This window comes from Corvus cornix, chromosome 3 (genome assembly GCF_000738735.6).
Source record: "Corvus cornix cornix isolate S_Up_H32 chromosome 3, ASM73873v5, whole genome shotgun sequence".
NCBI classification, from domain to species: Eukaryota; Metazoa; Chordata; class Aves; order Passeriformes; family Corvidae; genus Corvus; species Corvus cornix.
In genome coordinates, this window is record NC_047056.1 from 88,582,131 (window position 1) to 88,598,999 (window position 16,869).

Consider the following 16,869-nt stretch of genomic DNA (forward strand, 5'->3'; position numbering starts at 1 on the left):
CACCGCTCCCTGATGAAGATAAGATAAAGTAACAACTCAGGGCTGGGGACATTTACAAAGCACAGGCTTAACACCTCCAAGGTGGAGACCACAGCCCCAGGGCTATCAGCTGCCAGGGCTCGAATAGACTCCCCTGCACCAAAAGAGTGGGGGAGGAGAGCCTTTGGGTGTCCTGGAAAAGCCCCTGGTCAGAGGTGCAGTGACCGCCCATCCTCCACTGTGCAGAGGAGCCCAGCTGAGGGGTCCTGATGGGGTGGGGGGGAAGCTTATCCACAGCAGAAGGGGTGACATGGCCCATCACAGGGGCCCCCTCAAAGGGGTCCCCAGACCCTGCACCAGAGCCCCAGAGAGGATGCAACAGACCCTCAGTGTTGCAAGGGACAGTGTGTCAAGCCAGCCCCTGCAAGAGAGGCATTCCCACCTGGCCAAAACACGTATTAATGCACAGGATTCTACACTCTTCGGCGTGTGGCAGTGTGTGACGGCGTGACAGCAGCGACGGGGGACCCTCACCACCAGCAGACCAGATGGAGGGGAGCAACGAGACCTCGTTGGGACCCTCGGATGGGTGATTGCTTCCATCTAACCCATCACCTCTCCCTGTTCCCCCACCCCCCACGCACACTTCTTTTTCCATTTCTTTCTTTCTTTCTTTTCCCTTCTCTTTGCCTCCTTTACTATTAAATAAAATACATCCATTTCTTGGCATCAACATCTAACCTCGTTTGGTTTTAATCTCGTTTCTGGGAATATTTTGAACCTTCTAAGTTCTTTCTGGTTTATGCACAGAGACTTAGCTTGCTTTGCTTTTCTGGGTTTAAACTGGGTCGTAACACCTGTACATTAGGAAGACTGGACATTTTTGATTTCATTTAATTAGGCTTTCTCCAAACCCTTTTTGGAACAGTCCAATGGTTTGACATTCTGGATATATCATAACATTTATCTCAGAAAGCTGTTTGAGCTGATGGCCTGGGAATATTTTCTCAAGTATGTTAGCGGCAAATTAGAGCCTAGTCACAGGAATGACAAACAGGGCCTTTGGTGCTAATAGTGCTTTCCATATTTCCTATTACTTTCTAAGAAATTTTGTCATAAGGATCCTATACAGCTGCTGTTAAAATACTGCAATATTTTTTTTTATGTTACAGTTTTTCAACAATGCTATCCATGAAAACTGCTAAACTGATAATGGTAATACCCGATGTTAATGGCAATTACAAGAACATACAGCAATTACAGGGATTTGTAACTCTTCCTTTTTGAGAAGTTACTTTGGATGAGGGTGAAAATTCATTTATGTTTCTAAAATGTAAGGCACATATTTTATTGCCTTGCATTATTAGTGCTGCAGCCAGAAATAAACAGACATCCCTTTGCTCAGTCTGTTCATATTACTGCAGCTATCAGTCACTTACTGCCTGTTCAGCATCCTCTTCGCACCACTCTGGATTTTTTTCCCCTCTGTTGCTAGGGAGGAATGCTCATTGATTTTTCTGTGGGTTTTGTTGGTTTTTTTGTTTTGTGCAGCAAAATAACAATTTATTGACACAGGAAAATTTTTCAAATCCACTTGTATAACTCACTATATTCTTTTGTCATCTGATATGCTGTACTGTCACTAGACTCAAAGTTTTTCTTGTCATTTACTGTTGGAATCCCATTATTGTTAAAAATCATTGCCTTTCATTTTATTTCTGATATTTGAATTAAAAATTGAAAAATAGAAGCTAAAGTTGGTAATGGAATATCTGTTGCAGTTGTATTCCATGCTCAAATATGACCTTATACCATTAAATGACAAAATTACTATACAAGAAGGAAATTTAGAATGTGTCATAAAAAATATAAATTATTACATTTTCTTAGTATGTATACATGTGCTTTTGTTGTTTCTTTGATTAGTGAACATTTCTCTTTTTTACAGTATTATAATTGCCGGTGTATTAGAAAAGGAATATACCTGTGTTCAATTTAACAGGAAAAACAAATCATTTGGAAACCAAAGTATGTGTAATCTTATGATCTAAAGCTCACAAACAAGGGAGATTAACTAGTATTGCTCTAAATGAAGAAAATTACATATGTTTAGAAATCAAGCTGTAAGCTGTAAGGAAAAGTAATTATCAAAATGGCCTAAAAATATGTAGTGGCTTTTGTATTTGGATTTAAACAAGAAAGCATCTGAGAACTGTCAGCCTTCGTGATCTAGTGCTGGAATTCTTTTGGATCCCTAATTTCTTTTGCCTTTTGCTTGAGTAAACTGCTCCAGCAAATCAAAAATACGCTAAGTCTTTGTAATAAAAAAAGACTTTTGTTGTGTCTTAGAGCAGGTACACTGTGTCAGGCTATCAGTAAACATGTACTTTTTGTGACATAAATGACATTCCAATGGTACTCCAGGTCTTAGGCTATTTTGCTTCCAACTTGCCAGATGAACTCTGCACCAGCCTTTGCTATGTGTATGATTATGTTGGTTTTTTCCCAAGGTTTCACAGTCAGAATATTACTTTGGTCAGCAGACTGTTGGTCAAAATAATACATACCAAACTAATGGTAGGGAGCTTTACCCCACTGAAAATATAACTGAATACATTGTAGTTTGCTTGTGCAAAATTCTTGATGCAGAACTGCCGCTTTTTTACCCCTAGTGCCATGCACCTTTTTAAATTTTTCAAACTAGTGTTCTTGAACCTGCCATTGAGCCCAAAACCGTATATTCCTGTCTAATATTCCTGCAGTTCACATACTCAGATGTTCTCTCAGCACTACCAGCTGCAGGCATATGCATTTCAGCAGTAATTCTGTTCTCTGAAACTATTACTTCAACATGTTTCTGATGCCACATGGATAATTTTTTTTAGTAATGAGAGTTAACATCTCCACACCGAGAAAAGTGGGACACATTTGTTTCTACATCTGTTTAGATGCAAAATTCTGGAGCCTCTGCAACTATTCCCTATCTGTGTTTAAATGTTCCCATTGTAGAATTGCACAGTCCCTGCCTGAAACACTGCTGTATACTTGGCGATAGAGTAACAATTCCAGCAGTTTCCATGGCTGCCCAGTTTGTCATGAAAATATTATGGTGGTAATTTCTTTTCACATTCTGGTACTGTCCAAAAGACATGAAACATCGCTTGGATGCCTGCATCATAACATAAACAGTTAGAACTGGGGCAGCATGTTTAATGTGTCTGTGATGAAAGCGGGGAATAGTCAGAGCTATAGGGGCCAGAAGTACCTCAGGTGTGTGTGGTGGCAAGCTAAAATAACCCCTGTTCTTAGAGCCAGAAAGGAAAAATAATCTGATTGCTTTGTTTCTGGAGACACACCACTCAGAAGGGCAGTACGTAAACTGGAGAGTATCAGCATAGCCATTGAAGTAAGCAAGTGCACCACTGTATATTCAGGATGTATTTGGTTTATGGAATTGTAAATAATTGGTGATAGTTTGGTTTAAGGTTGCCTGAGTAGATGTGAAAACTCTGTCGTGTGACAAACCCCACTGTGGATAATTGTATGTAGTGAAACTCATATCCTTGAAACTGACCTTTGGAAGGGAGGGAAAAGGAGTAGAAAGATATAGAGCTAAGTGCTTAGTCTTACTAAATAGGTCTGAACAAGTATTTCAGATTAACAGTATTTGTGATGATAGAAAAAAGTTAAGAAGCTCTTCAAGATGTCAGTAGAACCACTATTTTCTTCAGACTCTCTGTCAGATACAGAAAGATTTCAGTATGTCAGATATAGAAATATTTCAATATATCAAAAGGAACTTGATGCAAAGGCCTCCTAGTTATTAGAAGAAAATTCTTAGGATGCAGACAAGATTAATGTAAAACTGATAATTTTTTCTGCAGTACTTTAGGATAACTAAGGATGCTTAGAAGCAGACTCTTGCATTTTCTCTACATAAAATATACTCCTAAAAGAAACCAGACTCCAAAATTTACTGACATCGTTCTTGTAGATTGTAATTTTATTAGAAATTCCAGTATTTAAATAAACTCCATTGTAGAAAAAATAATAAAATTCCAATGTACATTTCAAGATCTAATTTTACTTAATCATTTTCAAGCAAGCAAGAAGTAGTCTGGAGACATTTTCAAATGTCTAGGCAACGAGCTTTAGAGACACTGCTCCTAAGGATTAACACTACAAACTTTGGAGACAGCCTCTGGAAACAAGCTCATTATGCTGTTCAGTTGATGCTCTGCTGTCATTGTTGTTAGGCTCATAATGCAGCTCTCTTCCATACGTTCTCTGAAGCCTCTCATCCTGTTAGTGATCCAGTAAGCCTCAACTTGAACAGAAGCTTTCAGAACTAAGCACAGCTTGTACAAGAGAAAGGCTACCAATTTCTCTCCAATTTGAATAAAATACATTGCAAGGTAATGCAGGAATCTTGACTTTTTTTTTTTTTTAAGGTACCATTATGAATAAAACTGGCCATAAATACTTTTCCACTGCTCGTATTTTGGGGCTTTTTTACTATACTATTTCCAAATTTCTATGTAATTTCACTACCCTTATTTAGGGGAGAATGATATCCTAGCTTAGTCTTGTTTCAGTAAATAGCCTGAAAGATTATGCTCTGCTTTATTCAGGCGCAATCTAATATGATACTAATTTTGGAAACAAATAACTATGACTTCATCCCTCATCAAACAGTTAAACAAAAAGTATATTTTGCCTTTGGAAGCTGCCCTTTAGTTTAAAAGATTACTTTTCAAAAGTATCTATATTATTTTAGAGCATAAGTCATGTTTTCCAAGGGAATAGTCGTTTGGGGATGCTCAACTTTAGACAGTTCCAGCATAAGGGAATTTACACCCTTAATTACATGTTACAGATTCCTGTTCAAAACATGAGAAGGACTAGGAGACTAAAAATGGAATCAGTAGGAGTCAGCATGGCTCACTGGAAAATACAGCAGACAAAAACTGTAGAGGAGACGAATAAAACTTAAATTAGCTTGGCCAACCCTTAGAGGATGAAGTTGACTTTCTTTAGCCAGGCTGCAGTAAAAAGGAGGTAAAAAAATAGGCAAACATGAGATAAAAGTTCTTGAACATAACCAGGAAATTTATATTTTTTAAAGAGAAAGACATTTTAAAAAGATACTATGTTTTCTGAGAAAATATTTCTAAAAATACTGAATAGTTACACAAAAAGGGAAGAGATATCAATACAGCTTGAAGGTGAAGAAAATTATCAGTGAACTAAATGACTGCTCCTGTCAGTTGATAAACGCTTTTCAACCTGTCTAACACTATGAGGATAACATGGCTTTAACAAAATTAATTTTTAAAATTATCTACTTATCCATCATAATAATGAAAAAACAGGGTCCTAAAGGTCCCTACTTACAATTTTCTTGTTCACACACTGCTTCACTCAAATCCGTTCATTCTCTAGAAACTAAACATTCTTCATTGATACAATTATGAATTAACTGCTTTTGTGTACTGCTTTCTCTACTTGCAGTACGAGTTCTGTATTTTTAAGGGTTTTCACTTTCTTGTGTTTGATAACCCCTTCCTTCTGCTTTTTCTCTGCTGGCATTGTAGGGACCAGCAATATTGTTTTCTTTATCTTACTTGCCACAAGACTGCATATTTAGTTTTATATATTCTTGTGAGCTCAAGCCTGCATCTTGTGCACCCAGATACTTCAGTCTTCTTTAGAACATTCTTCAAGGATTACAGTTTTCAACCTCAGAAAATATGTTGCTCTATTTCCCCCTGCTGAATTATCAGGACGACAGTTTTGCATTTAGTTTTAGGGATCAGTTGGTCTTCTCTCTTATGCTCCTTATTTCTCCTATAATGTCTTTACAAAATTCGTCTGAGCTGAGCTGTCCTTTCCAGTTTACATATTTGTATCTTTATGTTCTCTCTTCTGTCATGTTATTATTAGGAAAAAAAACTATGTAAAATGTTGTCTTCAAAGTAACTATCATTGCCTTAAGAGAGACTTACAAGGAAACTCCTTAATCTGCATAATAAAAGTTAGAGAACAGGAAACCAAATGATAAAATACCCTAATCAGAAGTAAATTTATGAATTGGTATTTATACAAATTCAGACGTTTAACTAAAGCTAAATCAGAATAATTTCCCTTCAAGTGAAAAACCAGACTAACTAATTTTGGACTGCACCTCATGTAGAAACCTACCATAGTAGGAGACATCCAGCTTCCTTTTGCCACCATGAGTTAGGTGTCAAATGTGAGAGAGTGATCTAGGCTTTTTCTATAATTCAGAGAGAGAGAGAGAGAGAAGTCGTTCTAGAGGCTGATAAATCCTGTTCTGACATAAGTATTAAAGATGGGATAAATTGCTTTTCAGCAGTATTTATCATGACTGTAGAGAAAGAATGGGCAATTAGAGTAAGCACCTATATTTCAAACTGCTAGCGAGGTAACCTGAATCTTACTAGTCTAGAGTGCAATGGACTCTCCTAACCAATGGCTCTAATGTATCACCTATCCAAAAAAATTACCCCATCAGTGTCTAAAACCATGCTATGTGTTGGCTCAGTTCCGAACAATATCTGTTCCCATACTCGGACTGGTGCTTTGAGTTGTCCTATGCAATGGGTTAATTTTTTTGTTGTCCTTACCTTGAGAAGATTTAGAAACCATAAAGAACAGAATCCATCATAATTTCATTTCATTTTTTCAGCATTAAAAGGTTATTTGACTTTAAATGATTTATGTACTTCTAAGGAAATTAAAAAAAAAAAAAAAAGAGCTTCACATGGTTTTCAAATACAACTATGTCCCTGTATAGGCCTAATACTGCAGGTCAGGGTGCTTGATAGGAGTGCAAGACCTTAAATTTAATCCTCTCATCTATCTTCTGGTGTTTGAATCTGCATCTCTCAGAAGACTCCCTTAATTCTCAGACTGTACCATGTCTTCAGTATATAATGAGTGACTAGAGCCTCTCCAACAAGATAAAAAACCTTTGCTCTTAGTGAATTGTCTACCTTACTACTCTTTTGGTCCTTGACTCACTGATATTTATGTTTTGTAATCATAATGGAGCAGTGTCATCAGTGGTCCAGTACACCAGCTGCCCCTATCACAAATTCTGTTCTGAATTCTAGTAGCTGATCTTCTTATCCTGAGTATGAAGTTACATCAGTTTTTTAATGCATAATGATTTAAACCGAAGTCTCAAACATTCAAGGAAAGTGCATTAATAATGAGTAATTTATTTCTTATATCTGGATTTAAAAAGGCAAGAAGGTCTAATATATTTCAAACATTTTAAGCAATCTGGCATAATATAAAACAGAACACTAAAAGGCTAGCATTGAGATTAATATCAATTTAGAAGGTACAAATCCCTCAACTGTAGGGTTAATGGAGCTCTGTACTGTGAATTTACTCGAACTATGGATGTAATGTTAGTTAGTGTGAAACAAAAAGGAATTTAGGTTCTGTTTACTGCCTTCTGTTGGGGGCGTTCAGATTGAATCCTTCTTTTCCTCTGCTTATCTAAAAGGTTCAATAGCTCAGTCCTTAAATATGATTTCGAAAATATGGTTTCAACCACACATGGTGTTGAAATAAAAGAATTCAGGCATGATTTTGGACAAAGAGTTTACATTTGTCAGGCCTTTTAACATGAAATACAGACCTTAGGAAGCATCATTTTCCACACGTTTTGACACCTTTCATAAATTATGTTTGTTGATTATCAAAGTCTGACATCTCCCTGTAATTTGGGAGGGAATAATAATAAATAATAATGGAAATAATAATGTAAAATTAAATTTACTTTATGTAAGTAAACAGTTTTCCTGCTCACTGGACAAGGTATGTGATAATTTCTGATCTTTATATTAAGGCCTTTCTAAATTGGAAGCACAATTTTTAAAAAGTCTAAATTGAGTATTAATAGCTAAAGAATTGTTTTTAATTACTTTTTGTCAAAGTTTTTCTTCTGAACTAAAGAGTGTAAGGAAGACTTTGCTAATGCCCAGCTTCCTGTTGGTAGCAGCTAGTCATTTGGTTAAAAACAGAGGCATGCAGCATAAATGCCTTTGTTTTCAGTAAATATTCCCCTAACTTATAAAGGCTAAAACTGATCTTTTAAAACATATTTACTAATTTAGTTAAATATTACAAATATAGTGTCTGCAATACTGTTGTCTGTGCATCTCAGTATGGCTTATTTTTTCACAATGGTGAGACACTGTTGATTCACTTTGGTTTATGAACCACAGTGACTCGCAGGTTCTTTTTTGAGGAAATTTTGCCAAGTCATCTTGCAGTTGTACTTTTGGTAAACTCTAAACAGAATAATACTTTGCATTTTTCTTCTTCTTTTTTTTTTTCTATTAATCTATTCTTCAATTTATTCAAGCATCCAAATTCTGATTCTGCCTTTCAATCTTGTACACCCTCCAAAACCTAATATAAAATACAACGGTAATAAATTACTCTTTTATTTGATAATTTAGTTATTCACATTATTCAGTAGTATCTGGTATAAAGAAAATTTCTGTGGTTCTATACTCAATCATCTCTCCCTTTGGACAATGAACTATTAATTTTAATTAAAAGAAAATAGTTGAAATGGTTTCCCAAGTGTTTTTGCACCCCTCTTTCTTTAGTTTTATCAAGATACTTTTATGTGATTGCTTTCAATAAGGTCATATGGAAGTATCAAAAAACTTCTTGTAAGTTAATACATATGATCTTTACCTGGTTTAGAAGGAGATTAAATTGGATTAAATCCGGAGATTCTCTAAAAAACTTTTAGGCTATCCCTTAAAGGCATTCATATTGTTTGCTTGTTTATTGCAATATTTTTCTGAGAACTGCAGTTGGCTGACTGGTTTGTAAATTCCTAATTACCTCTATTCCTCCTTTTAATATTTGTTAGAATTCTTTTTGGAACCTTATTTAGCATGTCAATTAGGAAATTCTCTAGAAAATATACATTTGAGGCTGAAGACAAATATTAAACCTAAGACATTCCCTCCCTTAACAGTGTGTTAACATCAAGGCAGTTATGCAGGAGCCATTTCACTGCAGTGTAGAAGGAAAGGAATAAATCCAGATCCAGCCTACTCTCAAGCAAGAATTGAGTGACTGTGGATCATGAAGGGGCAGGAATGCCTGTCTGGCATGTTGTCTGGCATGACACACAACATTTCTGGACAGGATGGATTTCACACATGTCACTATCCTAGGATTTTTTATTGTCTGGGCAGCAGGGTATCACATTGTTGTGTTGTCATTCTGAGTCACTTACGTACTGTTATGTGCTATATATGTCATGTGGTTGCCAAATCCTCAGTTTTGAAAGCTGTTCCTGGGAGCAGCTGTTTGAATATTTCTGTTGGGTCTCTTTTCAGATCTTCTTTGAATAGAAGATGCAATGGGATTTTAGGCTAAGGGTTTCCAGTTGAAAATATCAATGACAGGGAGGGCACAGGAGCAAAACTGTATTGGAAAAACAGGTGCTGTTCAGTCTTAAGAGCAGATCTGGTAGACACTGTGTTGAGCTTTGTGGGGGAAGAACTGTCTGACTATAGGCTTACTGGATTTTTGCAAGGTTAATAGCATCTTTGTGAAAAATAAAAGCAAAGGAGTACATGTGGAGGGCAGTTCCCTTGCGAGGGGAAATTTACCACTTTGAAAACTCCCAAAGCTCTGAATACACTGACTGGCAGAAGTCCAGCATTTTTCTATTGGGATTTTTAATATCATGGCTTCCTATATAAATTGCTCTTTGTCCCACAAGTCTTGGCCAGACAAAGTCTAATTTGATAGCGCCTTTCCTCAGGCAGCCCAGATGACATGGGCTGTTTGCCAGTGCCTGTAACTGGTAGATCCTCTTTGTACTCCTGCTGCCACTGGGGCCACTGGGTACCTCCTAATCACTGTAATGACGTTATGTACCCCTTTGTCCTCATCCCACCAAACTTTCACTTCCTGTCTTTGTGCCAGTCAGAAATGTTGCCTTAAGAATCATGAAGGAGTGGTAGTATGGAGAAAAAAAAAGGAAAATGATTTTAAATTTCAACTTCTCTATGATCAACCTACCATTAATGGACCCCAATTTAATGATGCAAAGTCCTGAAGAAGAGGGAAAGGGCATAGTTCATTTATAAAGCACACAGGACTCTGAAGTGCTTTGACTCTGGACATTGCAGCAGTACAAACAGCAATTAGACCCCAGGAAAAAGGTGGGTTGTTTCCCAGTGCTGGTTCTTTTCATCTTGTTTGCAACCTGTTTATGTACAAAGCACCACAGCTATTTATAAACTGCAAGTGGGAGCTGAGAATAGGAAGAGCTTTGTGTTTATGGGATGACAGTGTCAGGAGAGCAATACTTCAGCTAAACTGGGGTGGCCTCTACAGAGTCCTATTTTTATGATTGTAATGCTGCTGGTATTTTGGGGACTGAAGTCGCATGGACACAGGCTCCGTTTCATGTAATTTATGTGTTCTCACATGTAAAAATAAACAAAGTTATGGTAAAAAGCTGTGCTCTTTTTTTTTTTCTTATTAACGCCAAGATGAGTAAAGCTTTTTGGCTTCTAATTTTAATATGAAATTAGTTGGTAGGCCATTTACCAGAAAGGGCCAAAAGGTGGTTGTTACAATATGGTTGTTACAATACTGAGTTGTTTTAAGAAGAGGGTAGGGACATGGGTGAAATGGTTAGATGCATTAAGGGAGAAAAACAGGTCTTCCAAAAACCTTGCAATGGTAGAAAATTCAGTGCAGTTCTAGCAGGTCTGCATATGCTTCCAAATGACCATCTCAAATATTATTTTTCTTCTTTCTTTTGTTGTAGGTTAAAAAAGACACTGCACAAAGGAGTGAGGAACCTAAAATTTCCAGTCTTACTTGCTCTTGCAAACGGAGATACCATTGCAGAGGTTTATTGTAGAAAATTCTTAGAAAAATCTTCTCTGGCCTATATGCCACTAAGAGCTATGGTGTTTGGCTTGGAGCAATTTGGCCTGGAATTATTGCCTGGCAAATGCTGACTTGAAAGAAGAAGCAGAAAATAAAAAAGGTTTTTTTTCATGTGTGTTGGATGCACTGGGATAAAATGCTGTAGAAATAGTTGATAGAAGCAGATTGACCTAGCATCAATTTGAGCTCCTACCAAACTATTAGATTTTATTCCTAGAACAGACAGCTGCAACCCACTTTTGCTATATAGATGTTACAGAACAGTATTTAAAAGATATAATTTTATATTTTCAAAAGAAAAATTTTTTTGAATCAGTGAAAACTCTTCAGATTTGGCAAGATACTTGTCTCTCATTTGAGCAGAGCAGCAAAATAACAGTACAACCTGCCTTATTCTCTTCTTAAAATTATGGAAAAAGTGTTTGCAGTTTTGATTTGCAAACTTTTTGAACTGAAATTAAAATCAATGCATTACTGCTCAGTTCATGGCTAAAATACCTTTTAAACATACTGTTTGTACTCATTTAACACAAGTGTCTTCAGAGGCAGTGAAGAGTGAGTCAGCACCAGAGTAATTACTGGTTTTAACTCTTCCATGGTTATGACTGCGAAAACATAGTTAAGAAAATGATAGCTTCTCAATTTCTGCAAAATGCCATTTAAGAATAATGCAACTTATACAGCACTTGTAAAATGTAAAACAAATACAGACAACTCCCTGTTAATAATTGACAATCACCTTTTTTCACTGTCTAGTGATTTGGAGATCTGAGATGAGAAAGGCAAAGGGAGATACTCAATTCAGCTGTGCATTGTCAAGAGAAATAATGGAAAAATAGAATAAAGACATGAAGTTAAAAAAAAAGTGGGTAAACTTCCTTTTTTATATCCATGAAGATTAAGTAAACTTGTATTCTCATATGATTACAAAATGAAACCAAAGATGTTGCTATCTGCTAATTGCAAGTAAATTATACAAATTAACAAATATTGATATTCACAGAGAGCTGTTTTTGTTCCAATAGGTATATAAAGAAATACTTTATTTGTTAATATTGCTAATATTTCATTAACAGTGAAAGAAGCTACACTAATTAAAAAGTTAGCAAACTTCCTTACTGAGAATTTTTTTAATCCCAGAGATTGTACTACAAGAAACAACTGTTTATGTGTGTAAAAATGCCATGTTGAAACTAACCTTCTTTCTTCTTTGGTAAAAGGAAATCAAGTCCCTTATTTAACATTCTAAAGCTACAAATACACAGAGTATTCTAAAAGTTCAGCAATTTTTTGCATGTATTTATATTCTTTGCTACAGATTGCTCACCTACATTAGCATTTAAGCAGGTAAAGACCTCCTAAACCTTTGTTAGTGGCTGGAAAAGCCTAGAATCCAACTATAAGTGCTCTTTCAACCCAAAGTCCATAATCAAATGCAAGTCTTACTACTGGCCTTAGGGGCACTGAAGTGAAGTACTGACAGCTTGTAGACTTCTTGCCCAAGTTAGCTTAAAGTTATCTTTCACATACCAGTGCTTGTATATGTATTGTATTCCTCTTCCTTGCTCCTAAAGTCTCCATGCCTCCAGATAAGGCTGAATCATTTGTATGCTGAGGAAGAAGAAAATACTAATATATTTTAAGACCAGCATAATTTTAAATAAATCGTTGAGTAACTGAAAGAATAGACAATCCATGCTTTGTCCCTAAATTGATTTTGAAGACTCAAGGCAAACTTTGTACAGATAATCCAGTGAAGGTTTTCTCTTGAGGTCAGCGCTAAATGAGACAGGACCTTGGTATTTCAATCAATAGGATGTAAATAGAAAATGATTATAAAAAAAAGGAGAAGAAGATTTACATCCTGCAAGTATTTGTCGCGCCATGAGCTGAGTTGGTCCAGTGCTGTTCACAATTGTTCTCCCTCTCTCAAAATTCTGTTAATTCTGTACCATACTAAGGGGCCTTCTCATTAATTGAAGTCATAAGATGGCAGCTATTTAGAGTTGCAAACATTTTTACACTTACTTGATGGAATCCCAATCATTATCTTATTCAGATATCCAATAGAAAAGTGTAAAGGAGGAACAGTTTTTGGATAATATTCTGACAAAATGAAACCATTTGTATCTCTGGAGGAAGGTTTGGAAAAGTACAGGCAGATTAGAAATGTGATCAAGTCAGGTCTGCAACAGCACATCTGGCTGGTTGGTATTTACAGGGAATTTATAGAGAATAATGCTGATGGCATAGTCCTGCTATCTTTCAATATATTTTTAAAGTTCCTTTTATCTTTTGGGAATTCTGATGAAGCATTTAGAAGGAGACCAAATAGAACATTTTTGTTATAATGTTTAAAATGTTGGATGCAAGCTCTCTTCTAACTGTAATGCTGATTACAGTTAGTTACAAAATCTCTACGTATTTTGTAGGAAAGTTTAAAACATTGCCATTATTGATATAACATGGGGAACCACAATGCAGTGCGCAGTTAATTGAATTTTAACTTCTTTCAAGTTTCGACTGTAATGTATAAAAGCTGTTCTTTTATTGTGGTGTTTTAGTTGTTCCCTAGAAGCTTACTGTGTTTAATTAATGCCTACTACACATGTTTATGTATCTTATCATAACACCCATAATTTGTGTGACCTTCACTATGGATAAGTTTGCAGCAGGAAAGTAAATCTATTGAAAAACCCCATCATATTTCTTGGAAAAGTTCCAGTGAATAAAACAAGTTGAGTTTGTATCTTGCTCATACTGTATTGCTTAGAATAGTTTCTTTGTGCACAGGACTCTGTTTCTGTCTGGGATTTTGGGATATTTCTAACGTACAGGATTCATCAAAAGTTTCATATTCTCTTCATATTTTTGATCTTTACATTTACTAAAATATGGATGGTATTCCAGATTTAACTTTGATATGTTACACCAAAGGTTGCAGTTATTCTTTTATATGATTTTCTCCTGCATGCTTTTAGTTTGTCTCTGATTTAACACTGAGATAAAGGACTTTTGCTTTGTAAAAGTGATTTGCTACGGTGAATTTCTCCTGTCTCTATTTTAATCTTTGTTGATCTGGATTTATCGTGACCTCTCTTAGAGAAATTATTTTGTCTAACCTGTTTTTTTTTTCATTAGGATTTAAATGATTGTTTCAGCTATATCCCTGAGTGGGGTTTTTTGGTTTGTTTGTTTATTGGGGTTTTTTTGTGTGTAGTTTTCCTCTTCAGATTATTTCTGTTTTATTTTTGTTGTGTTGCTGTTTTCTTGGTGACCTACTTGCTGTCATTATGTCCAGACTCGGTCTTTTTGGCTACGCACTTTTTAAAAGGCTGTTTCTAGAAATCTGCCTGCTTGAACAGCATACAAATAAAACAACATTTCAAGTCTTCTTCTGACAATGTGCAATATTTGCCACAGCATCTCTTAGTTTTGGTGTTTTTCTGTGGTGGCTTTAGCTCTGGTATTGAAGTGAATATACAGCTTTCTATCAACTCTAAGATATTGAATACTGCAGTTTCTAGTGTATTCCAATTCTAGTTGAAGTATCAAGCTGTGGCTTTCCTTGGACACTGTTTTTGTAAATATGGCACTTTCTTACGAGGTTAATCTATTCCTTTATTACTTGAGAGCCACCCCTGTAAAAGTAAGCAATTGACAAAGTTGAAAATACATTCCAGCTACTCCCATTCACATTCCTGCTAACTCCATTCACATCTCTAGATTTAACATCAAGGACATATTTGTATGGCTGATTTTAGCTGGCAGCAGTTAAAAATGCTATAAAGTCTGTGGACATGTAGCACAGACTAAAATTTCAAACCTTCAAAGTCAAGTGATGCTAAAACCAACTGGGCAGTAAAAATGTCCTTTAGAGGTGAAACAGGGCAAGAAATGATAAATTTTTATCTGTTCTGCTGTTCATTTATGTGATTTCATAGCCTGTAGTGAGAGTGAATCCTTTCTCCATTAGTGTATTGATAATTTATTTTTCCTGATGGTCAGCAACTGAAAGATTAAGTTCCAAAACAGTAAGGGACATTATCTCTTCAGTGACTTTTCAGCTCACACAAGAGTTGCAAACATGCAAGGCAGGTCATACAGTGAGAAAAACTGTAAATACAAAATATTCTCAGTAGTGATTAATAACAATTACAAGGAGAAACAATTGTGGCACTCAGAAATAAGTCCTTTTCTATCCAGAGTCTGTAGAATTTAACATAAACTACAGACTTAAAGTGCTGCAGCAGCAAAATTCACTGTTTTAAAGACTACAAACATATGCACAAACATAAAAATGTGAGTAAGGTTGAGAAACCAAGCACTAAAAAGTTCATAAATGCCAAAATGAAAAATGCCTCTGCAATCTTAATTTGGCATTCCAGTGCTTATGTATTATGACATAGAAGCACAAATTTATAATATTACCTAATTCATTACAGCTGACAGTGCATACTATTGAAATTCTTCTCTGAATCATTACCTTTCTCACAGATTTTTCTATGAGATGTATCACTTGCATCTGGAAGCACCACAAAATTCATTGATTTATTACTTTATGCCTTGTGAAACAATGGAATATTTTATCCTTATCTAATTTGAAGGAAGCTGAAGTATGGAGAGGTTAAGGTCAAAGGGATCCTTTAATTTCATGTATCTAACTGAGAAGACTGAGGCCTCATTTTTCAAATTAGGTAGTATTTTTAGCAAGCCATATGTCTAGAGCAGAGGTTCCTCTAACAACTGTTACAGTGTGAGTGCTTAATACTTAAAGAAACAAGTTATAACATTGCAGTTTTCACTTTTTGTCCCAGGCAGAGCAGCTGAGACAGCCAAGAAAATGAAAAAAATTTCTGAATGTGCGTGTGAGCTAAATCATTCACTTTGTGAAGATGGTGTAGGAACAGGTTACTCATCACTCCAAGTCTTGTATAACTTAAGTGTGTTCAGTGAGTACGGAATTTCTAAGGATTTTGACTTCTCTTTCACAGGATTCTGAGGGTATGTGTCAGTGATACTTTTAAGTTTACAATGTGGCCATTTAAGATGGTATTTCACAGGGACAATGACAAGTTCATCCTTTAAATGTCCATATCTTGCTCAAGTTCAAAACTGTGGCACAAAGTAAGGAAGTGGGGAAGACAGGAAGAGTGAGATAGGGCTAAAATATTGCCAAGACCTCAGATTTTTTTTATTATGTAGAAAACAACCTGGGTTTCCTTATTTCCTTCTCACAAATAATCAAAGTATTATTGCTAGTGTTTTCTACAAGTTTTCAGGCTCAGCCAGATTTCCAGCATGGAAACTATTATCCTAAACAACTGGTGTTGGGCAAGTTTAAATTATCTGATCCAACTTCTGCTGGAAAGTGTTAGCTATGGTTATCTCAGCCACCTGCCCTCCCTGTAAATCTAAGGGCTTCATTCTGCCTCAAATTGCATCAGTACAAGTCCAAAATATTTTCATTTTTTCAAAATAATATCAGTGAAAAAGTGATAGCAAATAATAAAAGTAACGTCAAATTAAAAAATTTTATAATTTCTGAAAACAAGAGATCTGAATTGACCCAGGAGAAAAGAGGATCACAAAATATCTCTGTTCTCCATTGCATTTTTTTCCTATTCCTTTTAACCAATTTCCTATAGAAGTTGCAAAATAGGATTCATGTTACTAAGGTGGTTGCACTGTTGCAAGAGAGGAGTGGCAGCATTCATGTTAATTTTCTACATTATAACAAGAACTACTTTCATTAAAATGGAAAGATGTTGAAATATCCAGTTTACCATAGCTGGAATATTTCTCAGATGTGTACATTTTCAGAAATCTTCAGCAGAATTTAATAGCATGATTAATCTCTGGCAGGGTTCTCTAATTATTACTAGTGATCGCACTTGAGTTCTTGAAATTTAAAGGGCT